The sequence below is a fragment of the Stegostoma tigrinum genome, chromosome 26 (genome assembly GCF_030684315.1).
Source record: "Stegostoma tigrinum isolate sSteTig4 chromosome 26, sSteTig4.hap1, whole genome shotgun sequence".
NCBI lineage: Eukaryota > Metazoa > Chordata > Chondrichthyes > Orectolobiformes > Stegostomatidae > Stegostoma > Stegostoma tigrinum.
The window spans coordinates 12,212,752-12,225,977 of NC_081379.1; the positions used below are offsets into that span (position 1 = coordinate 12,212,752).

The following is a 13,226-nucleotide window of genomic DNA, read 5'->3' on the forward strand; positions in this document are numbered from 1 at the left end:
TCGGTATTAGCCATGAATGTAGGTCCCAACAATGATTTAGATCAAGCACTGGTCCTCCATCTCTTTGTATAAGAGATTATAACTGACTTACATAATTCCCTGTGACTCCTACTTTGAGATACAAAAGCGAAAGAAAGGCCTACATTCTTGTTGCTGGGCCCAGAGGCTGATGGCTCCTGATTAGTCAGTGGTTTTGACTTGCAATTCTGCCACTTGTCAAGACCTTTGATAGGCCAATGTACTTGCTGAGAGTTGCTATCAGCTCGTAACAAAGTGATTGGTATGTGATCTGCTGAACTTTCTTAGCAGTAGTGCTGGAGGATTCGTCAAACACCTACCATGCTTGGCCCACATACTCAGGCTGAATAATGTAACAATCACAAACCCTAGAATTTTACATCAACCTGGTCTTTCTGTGTATGCATTCGCTGTGATCGGATGCATGCCTGTGCCACCTGACTTTCAGATTGCTCTCTAGCCTGGGAAAAGGTGGAATATTAACTTTAGATAGTCATTTTCGGCTTGCGCACTTAAAACTGATACAAAGATCAATAATAAATAAGCTTTGATGTTTGCTGCGGCATCACCACTGCACTATGAAGAAAAGCAATATCATTTTAAATAAAATATTGAAACACTACTTCTCAGTTTCTCCTCTTTCAGATTGGAGAAGATAGGTTGGGACGATTGATCTTCCTCATCTGTGTTATTTTGTAATCTCTTTCCCCGCAGTTTCTACTTTTATCTTTTTAATTTCACTTTTTTTTATAAGAATCCAAGTCAATCTTTTGAGATTGATTTCTAACTTTAAAAAAGACTGTTTAAAAATCTTAATTTCCTTTTTGCTTATTTCCACTACACCCTCCCCAGCATTAGCTTTGAAAATAAAAACAACATTCAAAAAGTGGAAGAAGTTTGACTAAAACACCCCTCCAAAAGTATCTATTTCTTTTCAAAAACAAAAGCAGATGTTGCTGGAAAATCTCAGCAGGTCTGAGGAGGGTCACTGGACCCAAAATGTTAACTCTGATTTTTCTTCACAGATGCCGCCAGACCTGCTAAATTTTTCCGGCAACTTCTGCTTTAGTTCCTGATTTACAGCATTCACAGTTCTTTTGGTTTTCATTTATGTATCTTTTGTCTGTTAATAAAAAGCCTTGCAACAGTGATTGATATCTATGTGATGTTAATGTTTAATGTGTTCACATACACTGGAAGCGATATTAGACAAGTGGATTTCTTAAGCAGTCTTAGCTCAACTGAATGAGTTAAATGTGGCACTTAGCAATATTGAATGTGAAGTAATGGAATTAATATTAACAGCAAACATGACGAATGATGATGACGATTTAGTGATCATGTCAGAGTCACAGGATTAGATAGTTAGAGCTGGAAGGGAGCAGAAGATGTAACCTAGTGTTAAAATATGGCCCAGATTTTACTATGGCCAGACAGACGCTAATGCGGAGCAGATGCAAGTTATGCATGGGAACCTTGCAGAATGCCCATTTTAGTGAGCCCCAAAGGAATTTCCAGGTAAATGTAAGATTCTACTGGACAATTCTCCTCAGCCTGGAACTCTCTGAAAGTATTAATTTAAATTGGAGGATTTGGAGAGTTCTGCAAAGGTTGGAATATTAAACACTTAGTCTAACTCCTGAGAATCTGCTAAACTGATCCCCCAACTAATTTCAGACACCCTTAGCCATTCCTCCCAAATTCATCTGGCTTGACAATCTGCCTCTCCCCACACTTGGCACCTCTTGGTCAATAACCTAACTGCCTCCATCTCCCCAAGCGGGCCAACACCATCAGCCCCCTCCATCTCCATGCCACTCAGTATCCCCCTGAGCCCATGCATTCTCTCTGACCTGACTCACTCTGGGCCTGACAGCTTTTACACTGTTCCGTTCTGGAATCCCCACTTCTCTGCTGCAATCCCTCCTTCTCCAGATCCAAGACCCCTGCTCTTCCACTACTGCATAAAAAGGGGTGTGGTTTGACAGGCCTGTCAGAATAGAAATACAGTTCTGTATTTCTGAAGGTGCCTTCAAAGGAATCTCCTGTCAGATATGCAGAGGTTTTTGGTGATGTAAAAAAGGAGCAAAGTAGCAATCTAAGTAAGATTGTCACTCTTTGGAAACTGTGGCCTAACGGGTATACAGATCAAGTTATAAATGAATAATTCTTGTTGGAAGTTCCATTGACTAATGCATTGTTAATTTGGGAGAACCAAATTAGACACTAAACACGCAGCAAAACATGAAGGGAGAAAATATTATATGAGGAAGCAGTGAATATAAAACATAGGAAATAGGAGCAGAAGTAGGCTATTTTGGCCCCTCAAACCTGCCCATCAATGCAACGAGATCATGACCGATCTACTCCTTGTTCATAGCCTCAAATCATCATAGCCCTCAACTCCCTAATATTTCAAAACACTATCAACCTCCTCATTAAATATTTTCAGTGATCTAGCTTTCCCTATCCTCTGAGGTAGAGAATTCCAGACATTCAATACATTCTGGGACTAGAAATTTCTTAATATCTCAGTTATAAATGAGTGTTCCCTTACTGTGTAGTCCCTGGAGTCAGTGAATGGAATGATTGTCACAGTCAAGAAAAACACAAATTTATCTTTCAAGTTCTCCAAGATGTCAGGATAACAGAACAGTGTTGCATCACAGCAACATGAGCATGTGAACAATTTTCAGATTGGGTAACCAATTCTCAATCCGTGCCAATATATTACTACCAATCCCATTTACTTTAACTTTGCATAATAACATCTAGAGGGACTTTATACATACTGCATTGATACATTTCAACAAGAAAGCAAAAGAAACTTGGACATATAAGAAGAAGAAACCTCTATATCCACTTGGAGATGAGCATACACTGTAACAGAAAGGAGAGTCCAGAATATACTCAACCACAGAATGAGATCAGAAACAAATCTAGAAGATTGGTTAAAGCAAAGAAACTAACTCTTTGAAGTTTGAGACTTAGGGGAGATCTTTTGAATGTAAATATAATACAGTCAAAGACTTCGGGGAGATGTAGAGTAATGCGATTACTGTCAGAGACATATATAATGATGGTGATCACATACACAAGATGTATTTGATGTCATAGGGCGAGGGTGAATAGGAACAGAGCTTCTGAGCTGATGTGAAGATAATGTCTATATAGATCAAGTTGCAAAATTAAGAGTTCTTGCAGAAGGTTCTATGGACATGAGCAGCATTAGTTTGGGAGATTAGACAGTGTTATACATTCAACACCCAACAAAACACAATGTGGCAATAAAGCAAAGAATTGTGGATGCAGGAAGTCTGAAACAAAAACAGAAATTGGTGGAGAAACTCAGCAGGTCTGACAGTACCTGGGTCAAAAAAGGGTCAATGGACATAAAACATTAACTCCGTTTCTCTTTTTCACAGATGCCACCAGAAAAGCTGAGTTTCCCCTGCAATTTCTGCTTATGTTATGTAAAACATAATGTGGGACAAACTGTGGGGAAAGTATTATGGGGTGGCTGGGGCAGAATGGTGGTGGGAACTATGGGGAAGATAAGTAGAGAATAGGAAGAGATGTGGCTGATGTTTACGGAAATATGACAGACACAAAGGGGAAAATACAGGATAACTGAAGGAAAGATGTGGGGGATTATAGGCTGCACATATTATTTACTTAAAAAGACAGCTGATGCATTTTCATCCATTTTCCTCTGTTCTTCAAAGTGAAGATCCACACCAATCCCTTGAGCAGATGTCGGATACTAGAAGTGAAAAAAAAAGTTCTGCTTAGTGTAAAAGGCGAGCTTCTTAGTAAGATTTGGGCGGTGACAGCTGAATGGGGTAATGGGGCCTGTGTGTTAACGAGCACAGAATGGGGCACTCAGAAACTGAGTCTCACTCTTGATTTTTCAATAAAAGTAAAAGTCTATGACCTAAAAGATGTTTTTCCAAAAAAAATGGCTTCAGTCACAGGGAAGAAAATAAGGCTTAATCTGCACACCTTGTTGAAGTGTCAAAATAAATGGAGGCAATCAACCTCTAGGAGTAAAGAAAAGGTACAGCACTTGACAAGTCTAAAATCTCTTCAGTCTTGGTGCCTATCTAGAATCACAGACAGTAATAGAATTGAAAGTGAATCTAATGCTTCTGTTCTATCCATGGAAATGGATGCAATTGTGGTTGAATGGACCAAGTATTGCTTAAGGAGGGGGTTGGGAGATATCAGTGAGGAGCAGTTGGGATTAGCAATTTGCAGCTGCCACACTTTACGTTTGTGTTGGGCCAGAAGTGACCTGTTCAAATTTTGAAAATGTTACCGGAAGTTAGTGACTATTGATTAAGTACAGCACAAGCATCCCATGCTGCTGGGTCCCAGTTTTCTTTCATTGTGAGTAGTTCCAGATAGTAATTATTAACAGACCATTTCACTTTAGAGATTAAGATAATAGGCCTGTTAATAACTTTATTATTTGCACATATTTTCTAACAGGAGTTAATGAATAGAAGTCAAAATTAGAAATCTTGTAAATGCAAAATATGTGTGGCTGCCAGAAATCTGAAATAAATACAGCCACATAATTTGCATTTACATGATTTATAAGCTTGACTTCTATTTATTAACTCCTGTTAGAAAATATATGCAGACAATGAAGATATCTGGAAATTTGAAATAAAAAGATAAAATGTTGGAGAAACTCAACAGTTCTGGCTGCATCTGTGCAGAGAGAGACTGAGTTAATGTTTCAACACCAGAATGATCGAACTGAAGTTCTGAAGAAGAGTCATCCTGGACTCAAAACATTGACTCTGTTTCTCTATCCTCAGATGCTACCAGACGTGCTGAGTTTCTCTAACACTCCCTCCTGGGAATCTGGTTCCCATTTGTTCTTCCTTCACACCCAGATTACTGAAGCCAGTTTATTTCTGCAGTTGTTAGGAGCATAAGAAATAGGGGTAAGAGAAGACTATAGCGGCTGTCAAGTCTCCTCTGCCATTTGATATGATGGTGGTTAATCCTCAGCTTCAATGCCACTATTTGTAGATTCAAATCTGCTCACAGTCTTCCACATGTGGGCTCAGCACAATCTTGCACAGCTACAGTAAGACTTCCCTACTATTATTCTCCAACTAAATAAGGGCTAACATTTCATTAGCCTTCCTGATTACCTGCTGCACTTGTGTGCTAGATTTGTAAACTACAGCAGATAACCCAGCTTTGGAATGGTGTCCTGGGCCATCCTCATTCTCCTCTCTGCTCCTCTCTCATCTGGAAGACATTCCTTTATTCTTTTATTCATTCATGGGATGAGGGCATCACTGCTAGGCAGCATTTATTGCTCATCCCTAATTGCCCAAAAGGAAGTTAAGAGTCAACCACATTTCTATGGGTCTGGAGTTACATGTAGGCCAGAGCAGCTAAAGGTGGCAGTTTCCTTCCCTAAAGGACATGAGTGAAACAGATGGGTTTTTCCAATAACTGACAATGGATTCATGGTCATCATTAGGTTAATAATTCCAGATATTTTATTGAATTCAAATTCCATCATCTGCTGTGTTGGGATTCGAACCTGGGTGCCCAGAACATTATCTGTCCAGCGATAATACCACTAAGTTGTCACCTCCCCTAAGGTGAACCACTGTGGGTCTCTTTTTCTGGAAACTTTGCATTATGAGGTTGCGCCATATCCAAAGGTGGTTGCTGCTGGTCCTGAGCTTCCAGATGTTTGTACTCCTCATCAATTTCAGTTGCTGTTCATAGTGCAGCAAACACAGAGATGACATCAGCAGCTGTGTCAGCATCCATTATTGACAGTTCTAATGAACCTGTGTGGGCAATATTAGAAACAAAGCAGCTCCTCAGTGATGTGATCAGTCAGCAGGCACAGCACGCACAAATAACATCAAACCATCATCCTGCAAACATTGGGATATTTTAGTGAAGGTCAGAAATAACATACAGTGAATTGCTGAACTACATGAAATGTAAAAAGAATTCAAGAACATTCTCTCACATTGAATTAACTGAATTATACCCAGAAAGCTCTCATTAATCCTATGATGATCAGATTGATGTGTTGGTTTTCATTGCACAACAGGAGTCTTTTTCCAAGAAAGTGATTTGTTCTATAACATGCTACTAGGTATCACTGCTACTGCTTGTTCTATTCTAGATTCATTAACATGTTATATTTTGTCAGATATGATTATTGTAATACGCTCCATCTTGAGAATTTGTTTCAAGACCATCTAAACTTAATCTCAATGGAGTCATGTTAAAGATCAAAAGTAAAATCAAAACTAAAGGAAACTATCTTTCACGAAACAAACTGTTATGCAATGAAAATATGGTGACATACTCCTAATAAGGTCCAGGAATTGTTCTGAATTAATCTGTTTCAGTCAGGACAGAAGCAAGTATTTGGAGACGGGGAATAGGAAATAATCCACAGCTTCGATTTCTCATCTCTATCAAATACTCCCGGCTGGAATAAACAGGTTTTAGGGTTTTCAGGGTGAGGCTAAGCTAAATTTTTTTCCCAGTGTTTGAAAACATGCTACTGATTACAGAATATCTACTTCAGCGAGTTATTAGATGTGTTGTACGTCCTTAGAACTGACATGTAACAAACAATTTGCCTAACTGGGTTGAACAGTGTTTCCTTTTGCTACATATCCTTGCCTTTAGATCTATAGTTATCTAGTGAAGGTATCTTTGCCAGTTTGTATTTTTTTAATGAAGGGTCTAGGCCCGAAACGTCAGCTTTTGTGCTCCTGAGATGCTGTTTGGCCTGCTGTGTTCATCCAGCTCCACACTTTGTTATGTTGGATTCTCCAGCATCTGCAGTTCCCATTATCACTGTATTTTTTCAATCATCAGTTACATGGGTCAGAATGAAAGAAAGTTGTAGCCTGTGATTTCCAGCATTTTTTTGTTTTCAGTTGTAATTGCAAAAGTCTCTCTTCAACAGCAGTCCTGACAGTGTGAATGTTTCTTTAAATGCAACGATGACAATTAGAATAAAAACTGAAAGAACTGCGGATACTGTAAATCAGGAACAAAAACAAGTTGTTGGAAAAGCTCAGCAGGTCTGGCAGCATTTGTGAAGAAAAATCAGAGTTAATGTTTCAGGTCTCGTGATCGTTTCTCAGAACTACCCTGAGGAAGGGTCACTGGACCTGAAAAGTTAACTCTGATTTTTCTTCACAGATGCTGCCAGACCTGCTGAGCTTTTCCAGCAACTTCTGCATTTGTTCCAGACAATTAGAATTCCCTACTTAAAGTTGCAATTCTCTTTTAACCATGCTAAGTCTACAGAATGTTTGCAAATAACCACAATAACATTAATAATGGATGAAAAACTAAACATATATCCATTTTGCCTAAGTCCTTTCTGATTCTCCAAAGAGTTGTTTTTACCTATATATTAGAAAGAAGGGCAAGGAAATCATAGCTAAGTAACATTGTAATTAAAAAAGGCATGTTTTATGCAAATGTAATTTGTCTAGTAATTCAGCTTCTCTTAAAAAGCCAGACCATTTAGCCTTTTTTATGAGATGAGAAAGGAGGTAAACGGCAGAGACAGAAATGGTTTAAAAGATTAGAGAAGAAAAGAAAGGTTTGCTTCATAGAAAACTGATTCATTCAGTGCCCACAGGGAGTATTGCAGGGTGATCTTTATGCAAATTGTCTTCATCAAACTGGAATGGCTAAATGGAGGCGGTCAGCTGTGCTGGCAATGTGTAATTCTGTCTCTTGTATCAGAAGTCAATCACTGCTCTTTAGTTCTACTGTTGAATGTTAATAGTAAAGCTGCCACCTCAAGTGGCAGGGTGCAATGAACCAGAACACAGCCCTAAAAAAGTGTTGTTCTCTTTTGATTAAAGGCAGACAAATTAGCCAAGGCTAAACAATACTTTTGTTCCTCTTCTTTTTAATCCACACCCCTGCAGCACTTATTTTAAGCAGGAGTTCATTGTTACCATTATGGTGCAGTCAAAAACTAGAATGTTGATGTAAACAGCAAATGTCCAAATGTTTCTCACGCTCTCCACAACAAAATTCCAACTTGTTGTACCATTTCTTATGCTACACCACAGGAGTCGGATTGCATGCTACTCGACCATTCACTTAAGCTGCATTAATGTGGCTCCTCCCTTTGGTCAATATTATAATTAGGTACAGTAGGAGGAACAATTATGTGTGCTGCTTCCCTCAGTACCAATACACATAAACTGTGTCTACTATCTCTGAAGGTGGGTTATAACCAAGTTTGAGCCCGATAATGTTACCTGAAATCGGTGTCATATACAGCAGCTCTTCTCCAATTGCCTCTCAGCTGCTCTTCTCCCTGTCTTCAATGTGTATTTATCTGCAGAGAGTCCTTCATTCAAGTCCAGTACTGTTACCATCCAAAATCCACACATGTGCTTCCCTCTATAGCCACTGGACAGTTGTCTGGAGCAGGAAATATCACAGTTTTTTTTAAAATTTCCTTATGCTGTGGGAGCTTAAGTTAATTGTTGTGCCTTTGTGTTCTCTCTACTGGTATTACATCATTCAATAAATGTGACTGGACCTGACACCTTCTACTCTGTATGCCACTGTTTTATGGATGTTATTACTCACAGTGCCAGATTCATAGGCTCAATTATCAAAAGTAGTCTGTATAAACACTCCAATCTGGGAAAACAGTACCATCAGAGGCTCATCTTCCCAATGTTAACACTTCGAGGTCTCCAGGTGAAACTAAATGCACAAAGTCAAATTCCTTCCAATGGGAATAATGAAACTTTGGCCTTTATTTTACGTGTCGACAGGATGTCAGGTAAATAAGAGAGAGCAACACACAGTGGGGCTGCATCATAAACTCACTTGATAATGGCCCTAAAACCCAAACTGGCTTTAACAAACCCACTGCACCAATTAAACATTTCTGTTCTTCTTCCCAAGTGACAGTGCCCCAACAAGTGGCAAATGCTACAAATTTGAGCAGACATATTGTGCTAATTATCCCAATACTAGATTGACAGTCTTAAAAAAATCCACTTCACTTGAGACAATTACGGGTGTCAGGAGACCATATCATTCCATCTGTCTTGACTAAATCCTAACTTGGGCCTCAGAGGTGAAAGGCCAGCATTCATTTTTTAGTTTAAAAGGAAAATGAGTACTGCATTATGTTACAACAATGGCCTTTCACCTTTTGAGACCAAGGTTCAAATTCAGACCAGCCAGATGGTATCAGGATTCCCTTTTCCCTGGCTGCTAAAGGCTATAAGTGGAAAGGGATCATGAAGCCCAATTCCCAGAGGGGTAAGTAGACACAGCTCAGAATTCCATTACTGATCAGTACCGGCTTTAATTAATTCCTAGAGATTTGAAAAACCAAGCAAGAGGTCAATTAATTATTGGGTCGATTCCAAGCAAACCTTAGATATTGTTAGAGAAAGCATTATGCACACTGACAAGTTATCGTTTCTGTTTTTCTCCCAGGTTTCTCTCCTCATTTCCTAAAAGCCCTGAGCCATGTTGCGGTAACATCCACAGGTTGAGGCCATCTCAATCAAATGACATTATCCAGTGTCAGCTGAGACACTGAAAACTACTCCATTGCAATGAGGATGCAGTTCTCATTTGTAAAGATGCAGCCAAAATTATCTAGGAGTCAGGAACTGAACAGAATATTAATCGGTGAGAGAATGAGAACTGTAGTAGGGGAGAAAGAGAGGGTAAAAAAAGGAGGGAAAAAGGCATGCTGGTTCCTTGTATGTCTTCAGGATATCTCAAGAAGAGATTTGCAACCCTAGATTAACTCCACTGATGAGGGTAGAATATAGCAAACTTTGTGCTGAAATCTGGATGTTGGTCTTTTTTTAAAGTAGCACCTCGGGGATGTGCATAATGGAAAATAGTCAAGGCCAGAAACTGTTGGATTGTCTCCTACTCATGTCAATAAAAAGAAAATCTGAATGGTGTTCTTATAAATGTGAGATATTCTCCCATCATATATTGCCTGCGGAATTCCAGATTCACTCTGCCTCATGGCCGCAGTCGTTCAACGTAAAAATCTCCCTCTTATGTCAGCTCCAGTTTACCTTGCCAGACTATTTTTTGATTTAAATTTGCATGTTTTTAACTGTGCAGTGACTAATTTCTCCTGTTCACAGTCATTCACTATTTTCACTTACTATCATCTACCTACTCGGCCTGCCAAAACAAAGATTAAGAACAATTTACATTTATATAGTGCCTTTCATAACTTCAGAGTGTCTCAAAGCAACTTAGAGCCACCAAATTACTTTTGATGTGCAATCACTGTTATAATGTAGAAAATGCAGAAGCCAATGTGCACACTGCAAAGTCTCAACAACAGTAACTCTTCACTATTTCATGAGATGTAGGTATAGCTGGTAAGGCCTAATTTCTCCTGCACTGACTGTTTTGCCAGGCCATGACATTCGCGTGGATCTGGAGTCATATACAGGTCAGACCAGGTAAGGATTATAGGTTTCATACTATGTAGTGCATTTGTCAATCAGTGATGAATTCGAGGTCATCACTACTAAGATCAACTTTATATTCATTCCAGTTTTTAAAAAAAGTCATTGACTCTAAGTTCCACAAGCTGCCATGTGGAATTTAAACCCACATCACCAGAGTATTAATTTATACTGCTAGGTTATTAGTCCAGTAACACTTCCCTGATACTACCTTCTCCTCTTAGTAATGTAATTACCAGAACTAACATCAATATAATGTAGTAGTTGTTTTCCTTCAGTGATTCCCAAATTTACTACTTCTTTTAAAGATCTCAATGAAGAGGAAATTAGACTGCAGCTGTACAAAATCTTTTATATTTAATTGGGAGATTGAACAAACACCCTCATATTATTAGTGAGAAATTGTTTTGGCAAGGAGTAAAGCAGAACAATTCACATTGCTGTGACACACTTTCTAAGGGACCTCAGTAAGCTAGGCAGTGAGAAGTGGACTAGGAGAGGCCTCTGGTGCAGGTAAAATAGAATGAATGGCCTCCTTCTGAGCCATTACACTTCTGTGATTCTGTCAAGTTCAAACGAATGAAATAAAACAAAGCCAACCTATACTTTGTCTTTGTATTCAGAATGGTACCTTATCACTAGATTTTACAGATCACATTTCCTCTGTGTGGAACCAATGCATGATTTCATTCATTCTCTCTGTGTTCCTATTGTGTGGAGGATGCAGGCCCTAAAAATATGTAAGAATGTTCACAGCTATGATTAAATATAGTTAAAATTAACTAAATATGGCTTATTTTCTAGTTGCTCTTCCTCAGTTTCTTTTTTGTTCTTTTTTAATTGCCTTGTCTCCAGCATTCTCCTCTGTGAACTCTGTGAACTGATGGGCCAAATGGCCTACTTCCACACAATGGGGATTCTAGGATTCTTGATTAACATAGATCCTGCAGTTTTAATGGAAATATCATTTGTGTACTAAAAGTAAATTATATAAAAGAAAACAAAAATCGATAATTATAGTTGAATCCTTTTTGTGGTGTCTAAATTTATCTAAATTACCAATATTTAAAAATTCTGCATTTCACTCACTGAGGTCCCTCATACAAAAGGACCCAGTGGGCAGGTAGATCAAGCATCCACCTGAGTGTAGAGATAAGAGGAGCAGGACTAATCTGACTGATCCCATCTGAAGACAGCATTGGCGGCTGATGCCGGTGCTACCCCTCGTCCTAAGCTACTGATGCCAACTTCCAACTACTGAAGTTCACCAATCTTCAGTGAGGCTTTGCCCATGCAGCATACCAAACAATTGGAAATGAGGTTGTGCTCTCAGGGGAACTCTGCTAGAGCAAAGATTGTATCCTGTGCACTCAAAACTGGGATCACAGAAAATACAGACAAACGACATTTTCCTGATTTCGGGCTGATTAATTGTGTTGGGAGCCTGATGAGCCTTCCTCTGCATGGCTTATTTCAGATTAATGCCAAATATTTTGCTCTAAAGACTATTCATCCACAGATCCATTTTAACCCTTATGCACTTAAGAAAGATAATACACCACAAAAAGGATTCAACTATAATTATCGATTTTTGTTTTCTTTTATATAATTTACTTTTAGTACACAAATGATATTTCCATTAAAACTGCAGGAGCTATGTTAATCAAGAATCCTAGAATCCCTATTGTGTGGAAGTAGGCCATTTGGCCCATCAAATCCATACCAACCCTCTGAAGAACATCACTCCAATTCCCACACCCCTATCCTACACTACCCCTGTAACCCTGATTTTCCCATGGCTAACCCACACATCCCTGGGCACTATGGGCAATTTAGCCTGGCCAATCCATCTAAACTGCACATCATGGAATCCCTACAGTGTGGAAACAGGCCCTTTAGCCCAACATGTCCACACCAACCCTCAGAACATCTCACCCAAACCCATCCCCCTATAACCCACCTTATCTACACATCCCTGAACTCTATGGGCAATATAGCATGGCCAATCCACCAAGCTTGCACATCTTTGACCTGTGGGAGAAAACTGGAGCACCCAGAGGAAACCCATGCACACAATGGGGAGAACATGCAAACTGCACACAGTCACCCGAGGGTGGAATTGCACCCAAGTTCCTGGCGCTGTGAGGCAGCAGTGCTAACCACTGAGCCAGATTATGGAAAGAAACCAGACCACCTGGAGAAAACCCACACAGACATGGGGAGAATGTGTAAACTCCACAGAGACCGTCGTCTGAGGCTGAAATCGAACCTGAGTGCCTCGTGCTGTGGGGAAGTAGTGCTAATCACTAGGCTACCGTGACGCCCTGATTGTATTAAGCAGGAGATTTTGAAGATAGGATGGATATCTAACAATGATGAGTCAAAATAGATAAGCGAGATAGAGGGCTTGATGACATGGTTCAATGAGTGCAACCTCTCTCTCAATGTCAGCAAACCTAAAGAACTGATCATTGACTTCAGAAAGATAGGAGCAGAATAAGCCCCCATCCACATCAATTGAACTGTGGTTAAGGGGCTGGAGAGCGAAAAGTTCCTTGGAGTGACGATAACTGACAACTTGTCTTGGACCTCACATGTAGATGCGATGGTCAAGAGGCACAACACCACCTCTTCTTCCTCAGTTGGCTCAGGAAATTTGGCATGTCCATAAGGACTCTCATCAAAATAAAAACCAAAAGAGCCGCA

At 39.6% G+C, this 13,226-nt stretch overlaps 1 long non-coding RNA gene across 3 annotated transcripts in view; it reads right to left on the reverse strand.

The window, feature by feature from the left end:
* Positions 1 to 1,237: 1,237 nt before the first annotated feature.
* The window catches only part of LOC125463978 (uncharacterized), a 192,885-nt gene continuing 180,896 nt past the window's right edge, over positions 1,238 to 13,226 (reverse strand). The window contains exons 4-5 of one of the 3 annotated variants that reach the window (XR_009447258.1): positions 8,310 to 8,475; positions 5,566 to 5,843 (exon numbers count right to left, since the gene is read on the reverse strand). This is a non-coding gene — a long non-coding RNA (uncharacterized LOC125463978). Of the gene's footprint in view, positions 3,782 to 5,565; positions 5,844 to 8,309; positions 8,476 to 13,226 lie in introns of those variants that run through there. The other 2 variants (XR_009447259.1, XR_009447260.1) reach the window with 2 other exon arrangements.